Source organism: Seriola lalandi, unplaced genomic scaffold (genome assembly GCF_002814215.2).
Source record: "Seriola lalandi dorsalis isolate HSWRI2012SDOR001 ecotype SW California unplaced genomic scaffold, Sedor1 jcf7180002054367, whole genome shotgun sequence".
Lineage (NCBI taxonomy): Eukaryota > Metazoa > Chordata > Actinopteri > Carangiformes > Carangidae > Seriola > Seriola lalandi.
Window position 1 is genome coordinate 331,357 of NW_019524920.1, and position 13,063 is coordinate 344,419.

The 13,063-nt window shown below is 39.0% G+C and overlaps 1 protein-coding gene across 1 annotated transcript in view; it reads left to right on the forward strand.

Moving 5' to 3' along the window:
• fstl5 (follistatin-like 5) overlaps nt 1-13,063 on the forward strand; it is a 152,403-nt gene that overhangs the window by 34,721 nt on the left and 104,619 nt on the right. The gene's annotated exons all lie outside the window — the stretch shown is intronic.

Consider the following 13,063-nt stretch of genomic DNA (forward strand, 5'->3'; position numbering starts at 1 on the left):
TGTTCTCTTGGTGTACACCCACACACGCAGTCCTGACCAGATGCCAACCTCCGCAACCTCAACTGGGTCTTTTCGACATGAAGGAGCAGCAGCTCTACTTTGAGCTTCCCCCAGATGTCAGAGCTCCATACCCTTTATCGAAGGCTGAGCCCAGCCACCCTGCGGAAGAAACGCATTTCGACTGATTTTATTCGCAATGTTTTTCTTTCAGTCAGTACCCAATGCTCATGACCATAGGTGAAGGTAGGAATGAAGATTGACTGCTAAATCGAGCACTTTGCCTTCCAGTTTAGTTCCCTCTTCACCACCCAAGATGCTCCTTCACTTGGGGCAGAAACTCTGTCCCAACCCTAGGAGAGTGATCTACTGTTTGTAGGCGGAGAACCATGTCCTCAGACTTGCAGGTGCTGACCATCATCCTCACCGCTTCACACTCAGGTGCAAACCGCCCCAGTGCATGCTCAAGGTTACAGTGCGATGAAGCTAACAGTACCACATCATCTGCAAATAGAGAATAAATTCTGAGGCCACCAAACCGGACACAGTGCTCCTCCTGGCTGCGCCTTGAAGTCCATGAAAATCACAAACAGGATTGGCAAGGGACAACCCTGGCGCTGTCCAACACCCAACAGGTGTGTGTGTGTGACTTACTGCTGAGAACACAAACACCACAACATCTAGGTATCTATCTATGATTTGTGGGGATAAAAAAACCTACCTTGTATTGTTTCTCAAGTTGGGTTCATCAAGACGCTTTTAAAATGTTAGACTAAAGAGCTCTAATCGTGGGAGTGAATTTACATTAGACTATAATTATTTGTATTCTTGATTCATTGGACAGTTATTAGTTAATTGAGTCGACATTGAAATGTTTTTGAAGATATTTAGTTTGCTGTCCATAGAAGATGAAGAAAGCCAGCAAATATTAACATTTGAGAACGTGTAACAAATGTTTTTTTTTTATGGCATTTTTGTTCCCAAAATTACTTAAACACATAATTGATTATCACTTCAGCTCTAATTTACATCTGCAGTTAGTTTCTCCATTCTCAGTAAATGTCAATAAAAGATTTAAAACTTACTCCCGATTCCCAATTGTGATGACATTTTTCATTTTCTGTCATTTTCTACATATTGTTCGGCCAACTGTTTACACAAAACAGTTGATAACTTTCTGATTGATAAATAAAAATATAAATTAATCTGTTTTGAAGATAACCATTAGTTGCAGCTGCAGTTTGCACCATTATCCACAGCCAACGTCTTCTACCAGTGTGGTGCTGGTGGTGTGGATGCATTAATGCGCCATGGTCCTCTTGCTGTTTGACAGATGCTTCTCATCTGTCAACCTGTCACCTTTCTAATGCCTTTTCTGTCTCCTCTAAACAAGAGTCAATGTCAGGCAAAAGGTGGTCCTGCTGCCCAACATGTCTGCCACTAAGTGTTTGAAAGGGCCGCTAAATGGACGTCTCCCCATTTTTCTTCACCAGGGAAGGTCGAAGCAGTAATTGTAGAGGGTGCATTACCATAAAGGGCGGCCCCAGCTGTCTGCTGTGATTCACTTTAATGCGCCATGTTCTGTAAGCCGAGAGGGGAGATCTCACTTTGGCCAGTTTTCAGCAAACTCATTTCCAGACCCAATAACGAGAAGGCAAGCGAACTGTAGAGGAAATCATAAATAATTCAAGCGTCACCCCGTACATTGGAGGCTTCTCATTATTACTCAACTGAGGTCAATTTAGCATTAAAACTTCAATTTTACAAGCTACGTCACAAGCTACATTTTGAATGGACATCTAGCCAGCCAAAATGAGAGGAAGCACAGGAGCAGCTGAACAGAGTACAGTGATTTATCTGATATTTACAAAAACCTGCGAAACAGTTCCTGGTGGAGAATGAGTGGAGAATCAGTCTGTATTTTAAAATTCCCGTAGAATATGTTCATTATAGTAATAATTAACCAAAAACAATCGCATCTTTTTAAAATATTTTCCTGCCCGAGGATTTGAAATAGTTTCCTCCCTCAAAATCTAAACAAGCTGACAGTGTGTTGTATTGTAGATTGGTGAATTCCCTCTCAGTCCATTCCCTGTCATTGTTCAGTTGTCTGAGACTATTTCATTCCTCGCCTATGATAGACTGGCGACCTGTTCAGGGTGTACCCCTCCCAGTCTTTCACCTAATGTGTTACCCTGCAAAACATGATTGGTTCTGAAAATGGACAGATGGATATTATGTATCTACATTTAGTGTGGATGAAAAGACAAAAAAATAATTATAGATCGAGGGGAATGCAGCGGCCTATAAACTTGTACTGAATGTCAGCACTGAAGAGACAAAGACAGACAAAATCCCGGCCTTTTTCCAGGATGCTCTGTAATTGGAGTCCCAGAACGAGGGTGTGCCAAACTAACCGAGCTTGTTATGCAGGCTGCAGCAAGACCTTGGGCTGCCGGTGAAATGCAATTTTACAGAATAAATAGACTGATTTAGCCATATGAAATACCTGATGGAACTTTTTGAGATAATCTTACCATCCTCATTACACGTAAAAGGTGTCAGTGGTGGCAACACTGTTCGGGTGAGGGATGACGTGCTGGTGTGGTGCACAGCCAAAAGACGGTTAAACTCCAACATAATTGCTAGTGTTTACACACCATGTTCAGTGTAGCAAACTGCTGTTATTTCAAAAAATTGTTTGTTTTCTTATATCAGATTTTAAAAAGCAGTGTTTTATATTAGGTTCTTTGTAATTAGGATTGTCACACTTCGTGAATATATATACAAAATTTTGAAGTTGTAATTGCAGATAACTAAAATTATTAGACTATTCTTAAGCAAAACACCATTTTAACCAGTATAAATTTAGAGCTTAGGTTCAAATGTTTTTCCATCAATGTATAATTTTTAGATTAATCTTTACAGGTGTGGTGGAGCATGGTGAAACATGACACATTTACTATATCTGGGGACGCTCTCCATAATCTGCTTTGGAGAGACGTTGATCGGGTTTGTCAGTTCACACCTGTCCAGTCGCCGGTGCCAAGGCAGTCTAACTTCATCATTTCAGTAAAAAATGTGTTTGTGTTCACATTACTGTAGCTGTTTGACCAATGACATTTTCACTCCATGCTAACGACAGTGAGACGAAACGGCCACACAAACGTGACACTAGATCCTCTGTCACTTTTGCTGTATTGTTGTTTTCGGTTGCAGCTTTAACAGGTACATAATTTACATAACTTCATGAGAACAACAAAAAATTATATTTATGAATCCTACATAAAAATACAATTATGTTTCATTAATATCCCGTAAATACTTTGCTGCCAAACATTAACTTCCAACAGCTTTTTAGTGACTTTTGTTCAGGGGTTTCAGTTTGTTGTTTGACTTTGTTGGTTCTGAAGGTAAAAATAGGTCAGAGCTTATCCTGTGTTTAAGTATTTGTGCAATATTTGTCATCCAGTTTAAGATGAATCTTGTTCACAAACACTTTGAGGTTGTAGCCATTTTTTTTTCTGCTTGGAATCCATGATAAAGACAGACATGCTTTGTTCGTTGCTTTTGCTCATGTAGTTATTGCCTTCCACCTGTCATCTGTTGTGGATGAACCCTGTGGAGGTAGTACTACTGTAGATACATGTCAGGAGCTTCAGTTAATGTTGACATCAAACATCAGAATTTGGGGGGAAAAATGTGATCTCAATAACTTTGACTGTGGCATGATTGTTGGTGCCAGGTGGGCTGCTTTGAGTATTTGTGACACTGTTGATCTCCTGGGATTTTCACACACAATAGCCTGAGCGGCAGTTCTGTTTGGAAATGCCTCGTTGATGAGGGAGGTCAGTGGAAAATTGACTTTTTTGGAGCTGACACAAAGACTACGGTACCTCGGATAACCACTCTTTACACCTGTAGTGAGCAGAAAAGCTTCTCAGAATGAACAACACATCAAACCTTACGACAGATTGTCTGCAACAGAACAAGACCACATCTTGTTCCACTCCTGTCAACCTAGAACAGAGAATTTTTTCCTTTTTTTATGCCTCCGCGCCAGCGACAGTCCTTACATTCATACGTACATCACATTCTTGCGAAGACAATATCTCATTAATGCATTTCAAATTTGGCACAAACATTCACTTGGACATCAGGATGAACTGATTAGAATTTGGTGGTCAGAGGTCACTGTGACTGAAGAATTAATTAGCTAATTATGACACAATTTAACACAAATGTCTAATAGAATAAAATGATGAAGTGACAATAATTTCTATCCAAATCATCAAAGGTTAACTTCACTCAGACATCATAATGTTCTGCAAAAATCACACCATTATTCAACGCTGTAACTCAGGAGCAGACGGGGAGATTGTGACCATATTTCCAGCAGCTTGGCTGGCAGAGGCATAAAACCACGAGGCGGTAATTCTGTTTATTTTTAAAGATTTATTTGATAGACACAACAGAGGGGAGACAGAAAAGGGGCTGGCGAGGAGTCAGGAGTCAGAAGTCTGAGGCTCCAGTGAACACAGACTCACCAAAACTGGACATTTGAAGACTGGAAAAACCTAGCCTGGTCTGATGAATCTGGATTTCTGCTGAGGAATGGAGATCGTAAGGTCTGATTTTTGTTGTCAACAGCATAAATCTATGAACCCAACCTCCCTTTGGGCCCCTTGATACCAATCAGCTATCATTTGAATGCCACAGCCTATCTGTGTAATATTGCTGACCATGTGCATGGGCTACTTCCAACGGGATAATGCTCCATCATCACAAAGCAAAAGTCGTTTCAAGCTTGACATGTCAGTGAATGCAGTGAACCTAAATGCCCTCCCCAGTCACCGGATCTGAATCCAAGTGAAAACCTTTGGGTTGGGTAAAGTGGGAGATTTGCAACATGAATATGCAGCTGACAAATCTGCAGAAACTATGTGATGCAATCATCTCAACATGGAGCAGAATCTGAAAGGAAAGTTTCCAACATCTTGTGGAATCCATGCCACAAAGAGCCAGGGCTGATTTGAGAGCAAATGGAAGCTCTACTCAGTATCAGGATGGTGTTTCTGTTAAAGTACTCGCTGAATGTATGACAACTGAATAATCAATGCACAGTAGCAAAATCCAGCTCATGGTGACAGTGGTACTTAAGAGATTTCAGTGGGGAAAAAAGTACTTATAGCTTGTTTTGAATATGTTTTAATACTTTACAATTCCTTTGTTAGTGTTTTGAATATACCCAGACTTTATAAAGCCAGCATTTAATCAAATTTCACATAACTAGAGGACATGTTGGTTTGTTGAGTACCCAGGGGAAGTGCAGACCTCTTCTTCCGTGTGAATATGGCCACTGAAGAAAGATTTCCCCACAGACAGGCCACAATATTAGACTTAAATAACGATCGAACATCCTCGACTATTCCCATTAGTATGGTACAGCCTTTCAGGTTTGAACTCTGCACAAGAGCAAACATCTTGTTTTGTTGCCTGGCACCAATGTTTATGTTCCCCCTGATCTATGTCATCTCCCATTTTTTCCTATACTGACATAATATATTAATCTGTATGCATAGCTGCTGCCTTGCCCCTACCAGACCCAAGCCCATAGCAGCAGTACATTTGAATAATTCAGAGGCTGCAAACACCAAGCTCTAAATTGTATATTAATTCTAAAATTACACACCACCCCTCGGGCCTGGGTTATAGTTTTTATAACTCGTCACAGCTGTACAGAGGAGCGGTGAGCACTGCGTTGCCCTGCACTTTTCTCAGACAGGATTACTGGAAAACTCCCTGTTGTTCCATCTAGCCTTTCACTGTTTGACCACAATTTAATTTGTAATAGCTTCCATACAGTGGGTCTTAATCAAGTTACTGTGGACTGTGCATTCCTTTTATGGGCAGGGAGAGAAGTTGTTTTTAAAGACAGGCTGTGGGACTGCACTGCACCATCTGCCTATGAGCACCTCTGACAGGCACTTGGATGAGTTGCAGAATTAAAAAAAAAAAAAACGCCTATAGGAATTTCCTTTTGAATTCCCACAGGACTTTGTGGCTATCTTTACAGGTCATTCAATGCTCCTTGACCCACTAAGCCATAAGAGGACAGTAAATGTATGGCCTAAATACTGTACGGCACAACTCTTCACCTCCTCGGGGGAAAGAGCCAGCTATACCTTTCATGGTCACTCTGCAATACAAAGAGTATTAAGCTGCGTTTGCACTGCAGATCTTCTTGCTCAGTTTTAACTTCATGCTCACGTCTGTGTTTTTCAGGAAAAGTGTCTAAATCTTTGGATATAGCCCATAAGTTATCTGACAGTGGCATCAAAAACACACCCACAAAAAGATTAACATAATATTACATTTGGTTGTCTGCCGCTCATTCATCAATTTTCTTCTTAAGATCATCATTCACTGAGTATGAAAAATGCTTCTAATACAAGCTAATTCCCTTTGAATGATGCTGAGTTTTCTTTTTTTCTTATTTATAATAAACCACTATTCATACGCAACATGAATAGCATCTGAGAGAGACTCAGAAACTTTGATGTTGCTTCTTGATGGTCATTACTGAGATAACAGGTGTTTAGTACAAAACAAGGAGCATATTATTATAAATATATTACTACAGTTACCTGTGAGAAGATTAAAATGTAGTCTAATCCAGTTTGAGTTCCAGACAGTTGGAAAAGTTCCCTCAAAGATTGCAACTGTTATCCTAAATTAACCTGATTCTTGAATAAAAATTGTGATAAATTGCACAGTCTTTTTCCATCCTACCTGATCATTAACTACTTAACCCGTGTCCCAGGTGTAAGTCAGTTCCTAATTAGATGGCTGGAAAGAAAACCAGCAGGACTCTGCATTGTGTGAACCATGATTTGAACTACTGAACTGTTTCTTGTCTTGGTCACAAGCTTCTAATGAGCTACAATCTGTGAAGAATTATTGTTCAAATAGTGTTTCTTTAAATGCAGATTAACTGAGATAGCTCTGCTGCTCTCACCCCTGGAAACACATTTAAGTGGTATGTTAGCTGTTTGACTGCCTTTGCCCCCTGGTTTAAAGTCAAAAAATCTTTCTCAGCAATAGAAGAGTGCATCTACTTGAGCAGTTTTGAACTGCTCCACTGATAATTAATTGAAGACAGATTTTTGTGGACTTGTAACATTTGATTTTTCTGCAAACCAAATGAGCTTCACACTCCAGCCCTGGTAATGAGTTCAGATGTAGGAAATTCACTGTTACCTTCAGGGAAAAAAATAACTCTCTAGTTGCTTTATCACTTAGTCTCACCATCATTTCTTTTTATTTGACAGATTTTTATTCTACAGATTCTGAATCCTGATTGCATAAAAGGTTCAAATTATAGTTATGTGGCTTGTGGCTTTGAGGGGGAATTATTCATGCTCATAAAAATTGAGTGACGGCCCTTGGCCATAAGAATAACATTTATGAGTCATACTGTACGATACCGACATGTAATATATTTTCATTTTGTTGAATTGCTTAATGAACTTGAAAAGAACATTAAACTGCTTATTTGAAAATAACACACACAGAAGGGTAAAAAAGAGTTTGATAGCTGTCATGGCGACCATCAGTTCTGCCAAAGGAAGCATAACGTGCTACACACTTAGCAAGATCAACAATATTACCATCAACACTCAGCTTCAGCATATAAATGACTCCCAGGATGTTGATACCCATAATTTTTGGCAAACCATATCCTGAATATGTAGAATTAAATGGAGTGAGACGAATCTAATTGAGATTCATCAATAATTCTTAGTGATCTGCATGAACCCGTGGTACTTACAGTGGATAATGATGAAAGCTTGGCAATAGCAGTGCTTTTTTTTCCATCTGAAGGTCAACAGAGTAATCATAGAAAGGAACATTATCTTGAGGGACAGCTCCTGCCCTAAGCCAAGATTAACTTTAATGTACCTTTTATCTGAATGGCAGGACCACATCAGTGTCCAAACATGAAATAATTCCATACAAATGCCACTCAGCCCTTCCACATAGTCCAAAAATTATGAATATGAGAATAAATTCTTAAAGATTTCTCAGCAGTCTTTATTCAACTTTTCCCAGGAGCTGGACATTAATCTCCTCACCTTAAAACACAAGACAGTATTTGGTGGTAATTTTAGAAAGCATGAATAGACCATGTGAATGAAAAGAACAAAAGGTCCTGGTGCCTCCAACACAGTCCAATTCCAGATTATCTTTCAAAGCTCTTTTTTATTTTTATATTGCACTGTTAGTATCGCGGTTTGTATGTGGAGAGATTTAAAAAAAAAAGTCAGTTTGACTGACAGTACACTCTTGTTGTCTTGCATGGCCTTGTTATCAGCAGGGGGTTTAGCTTATCACTGCAGTTTGGGGGGGAAAAAAAATCAGCTACAAGTTTTGTTTTCTTCTGTTCCTCCGTGAGCTGATGGTCTTTCATGTGTTTCATCATTGTAAACAAAAAAAAGGAAAAACCTCCCTTTTTCTGATGTTTTTTTTTTGTCAGACAGGAGCAATGTGTTGTTTAATCTCTTCACAAACACTTTGACGATTGTATTCCAAAATCATGCCCTATTTTTGAATGGCACAAGATTTTTTTGAAAGAAAGGCCCCTATTGAGTTTAAACGGTATAACCCTCAGCGAGCTAAATAACAAAAGCCTTGATCCTTTTCTTCAGCTTTTCAACCTGAGACAGAGACCGACAACCATATGAGCTTCATCACAGACAAGATATCCATTGCTATGGAAACCTTTTTACTTCTACTGGTATTTGATTGCTTGGCGGCATGGTGGTGCTGTGGTCAGCACAGTCGCCTCACTGCAAGAAGGTTCTGGGTTCAAACCTGCCAGATTCCTCCCACAATATGGGTAGGGTTGATTGGTGACTCTTAATATCCCATAGGTGTTAATGGTTGTTTGAATCTATATGTCAGCCCTGTGATAGACTAGCACCTATCCAGGGTGTACCTGCCCTCGCCCAACGTCAGCTGGGATTGGCTCCAGGTCCCCAGCGACCCTGTAAGGAAAAGGGTTATGGATAATGGATGGATGGATGAATTTCGAAGAGTTCTTGCTCTCATTCTCTGTCCTTGTTTGCTCCAGGGAAGGAGCACCTACGTATGGATCATAGCGATTATGTCTAGAGACTAATCAAATCTCTTTTTTTTTTTTTTTTCTCTGCACATTTCCCATTATGAGAAGTACTTGTACCTTATTTGTTGACCTTAAAACCTTCAAATCAAACAGTGCAACATTACCTTGAGCCTTTATTCTGACAGTACAGTGAGAGAGAGACAGGAACGTCAGGGTGAGAGAGGGGGTGACATGCAGCAAAGGGCCGTGGGTCTGACTCGAACCCATAGGCCCATTAGGACAAAGCCCATGTGGTACGTGCTCTACCAGGTGAGTCACCGAGGCTTTTAATGCTTTGTATTTAGCATTGAATGTTGAAATTACTTTTACAATTGCTAGATGAACAAAAACATATTCATTGTGGTGATTTCATTTGAGTGTGTTCGAGAAAGCATACAGCCACTATAGTACATATTTGTTTTCTTCACTGAATAAATATAATCCTAGCTGTAACCCTGCATCCTTGCTGTTGGCCTTGTCGAGTCTTACTCCAAACAAAAATAGCTATGAGAAGGAGAAAAGACGATTGTATGATCATGTCAGTGTTTGTGCAGAAATCTAAAAACAAACAAAAAACAACAACAACAGCAAAAAAAAATGTGTGATCTTGAAAATGCAGCCTCCCTCCTGCAGCTCTATTAGCAGAAGGCTGAACTATTAGCAACATTGAAGACAGGCACTTATTGCCTGCTTTCATGCTAAATCTACCTAAATGTACAGCACATTTAGATATTACAGGACAATGAAGTTAGCGGTCTGTTACCTGTCTGGGAGAAGTACAACAATTTCTCTCTATCTCAGAAACGCTTCACAGATATTGATACATTGATACATACATATTGATACACAAGTCTTTACATTTTGTTGAAGATTCCTTGTCTTTGTATCCTAATATTTGATCCTTAAATATGGAGATGCAACAAGACAGTCATATAAAAACCATTACAACAGCAGAGAAAACAAATTCAAAAATATCAGATATGGATAAAAAAATTGCTCAGTTTTCTGCTGTTTGCCCACCAACCAGACAACCCACTGTAATGTGAAGTGGTAATGGGAGTAGCGTGGGGTGCTTACAATTAGTCTGCAATCTCTGATAAATGGGGTTGTTGGTGGAAACGCTCTCAGTGCTGCATCCTGATGTGGACAGAATGAGAGAGGAGCCGGGCCCACGTTCAGTCATTAGGCGGGGGAATGAAATGGGACGGAAAGTTGCCAAGTGGCTGCCAGGTGCTCTCATATCCACTCTGTAGCACATGCACTCAGCCAGGGACCAGCGCAGCACATACTGTAAGAGGGTGGAAGTAACACATTTCTTTCAGTCTTGTTACTGAAATTGACTCCATTTTTCTGTTTTTCTTTTGATAATGACTTAAGTATTTCACATGGCTCCATTTTACATCGCAGCCATTACACAATAAGTTAGACTATATAACTTAAAATAGAATAAATGGAAATATTGTAGCATCTGCTGAGGCACAAGTAAGTGTTAAGTTCACAATCTTAATAACAGTCAAATCTGAAAGGAGATGGTAACAAGTGTAGTAACTCAATAAGAAGCAGATGCACATTAGGGTGATGGATATGCAGTGTAGATTTTATTCCATTAGCTATTGCCTCGGTCACATTGTGTCTTCTGGAGCTAAAAAGTGATTAAAAAATAACATCTAGCGGAGCAAGTGTAGGTACAGAACTTTTCATTAAAAAATGGAAATTGTATTTTACCTGGTAGTATACAATAGGGTAGAGAAAATAGAGCTTATCTTGACTCTAAAATCAACAACTCCTGAAACATTTAAAACAAAAAGGTGCATAACCAGTGCCAGAGTTGTGGTGTGATAGCACTTAATTGACTCCAAATGGAGTATTGAATCTGCTTTTCAAATCTGGATCCCCCATACTGAATTTAATTAGCGTTAGCTTTTAACAATTGTAAGTAACTTAAGTTATAAATAACACTCAAAGGTTCGATTAGCATCTGTAATCACATTTTGTCTGATGACAAGGCACAAACACTACAGAGATGAATGCCAGCCTAATAATATTCACAACCTGTAGATACAATCTGAAAAGAGATGAGCTACACAAGATAACAAGTGTTGATTGACAGTATGCAACACTTTGAAACAACTACCGCAGTGTTTGCTTCAAATACTGGAGGTCACAACTCGTGCTGGGAGACTGCAGCTCCTGAAACTGCAGCTTTGTGATCAGCTGGTTACTTTGCTAGAGAAGAATAGTGACGCTGTCTTGCTGCAAAAACACAATCCACTAGTGATTGAAGGTTGTTAGTCACTTACTAAAACAATGTTAATTAGCTATAGCCAGTATCATCAATTGGTGACATTTTTTTATTTCAACTAGGGCTTCAACTAATATGTTGAATTATCGATGAATCTCTTTTTGGTCAATAGATTAATCAAGTCCACTTACTAATATTTTTCTGAGCTTTCAACCTTTTCTCACAGCAAATTGAAGCAACGGGCTCAGTTGTTATAGCGTCATGGAGTAAAGTTAGAGGAAGATAATGTTCATGATTAAAAGAATCAAACATTTACTGTTGGCAGGTGGCAGGATGCCATTTATGGAATTTTTGATTTGATAATGAAAAAAATCTGTACGTCCAGTGGCTCCAAGTTGTGTTATAGATCTGCTTGCACTTGGTTATTTTATAGCTATTTTTGCTGTAGCCTTCCTGGCTACTTGTTAACATAATTGGGTCATGTGATGACCTCTTTCTGTTGACCAAACCAGATGTAATATCTCTCACAGCAGGTTTTCAGTAGAATATTTGCAAATGGGGGAAAAAAACAACAAAAACAAACAAAAAAAACCTTTTAGTGTACATATAAATATGCACACGTATTGCTCAACAGGATAATTTCTACAATTCAACATTTTGCGTCGCATTTGAACCACACATGCAATTAATAGAAAAATAACATTTTACAGCATCAGAAGGCACAGTCGAGTTTAATATGTGGAATTGAAGTCCTAGAACAAAGTGTTTATGTAAATAACAGACCTCATTTTCTGCATAAATTGAAAACCTTGTTGAGAAAACAAACATTTGTTGTTTTTATCCTAAAAGAGATGCTTTTATCATTACATTAAAACCTTTTTTTCTCTCTAATGGATCAGTGTCAAAGAAACATAATTAATCTGCTGTGATTCATAGTTGTAAAACAATAAGATATGAAAAAAGGTTCACAGTTGGGGGGGAGGTACTTTTTAGGCACTGCAGCGGACAGCTGTGGTATGGCTATTAATGTCTTTCTGAACCAATGACAGGCTGGAGAATATCCCATGTGCAGTCTGTTCATATAGTTTTAATTTGTGTTTACAGTTTATCCTTTGTAGTCTGCTAAGTGGTTTGTGATGAATGTGTCAGACGGTATTTTATGAATAAATTGAACGCGACTTGATTTGGGTGCTGTTTTAGATTCCACAAACACTCGGCACAGTCTATTCATGTGCTGTCAGTTGTGTTTTGTTGAGAGCTACAAGATGAATGTTCAGTAGTAAACAACCACCTATCCCATATCTGCCTCCTATACCTGCACTGAAATGTTCCTGTCTTGTTTGAAAATACAATATATTTACCTCTTGCTGTATTTCTTTATCTAAGACCTTTCCATCACATGTGGTAATTCGAGGCACACAAGTATTTTGTTCTGCCACTCCTGTCAGCATGTAGTGACTTTGACTTTTGCACTTCTTACATGGCAGCTTTTATTATTAAAGAAAAAATTGCATTTCATGCAAGAGTTAAATGTCTAAAGTGTGAATGCAAATGCTTTTTCTTCACATTTATATGCTTCCACGTCCATGACAGCTGTGGTCAGAGTCATTATGTTTTCAGGTTAATGTACGTCCATACATCCTTCCTATTCTTGTGAAACT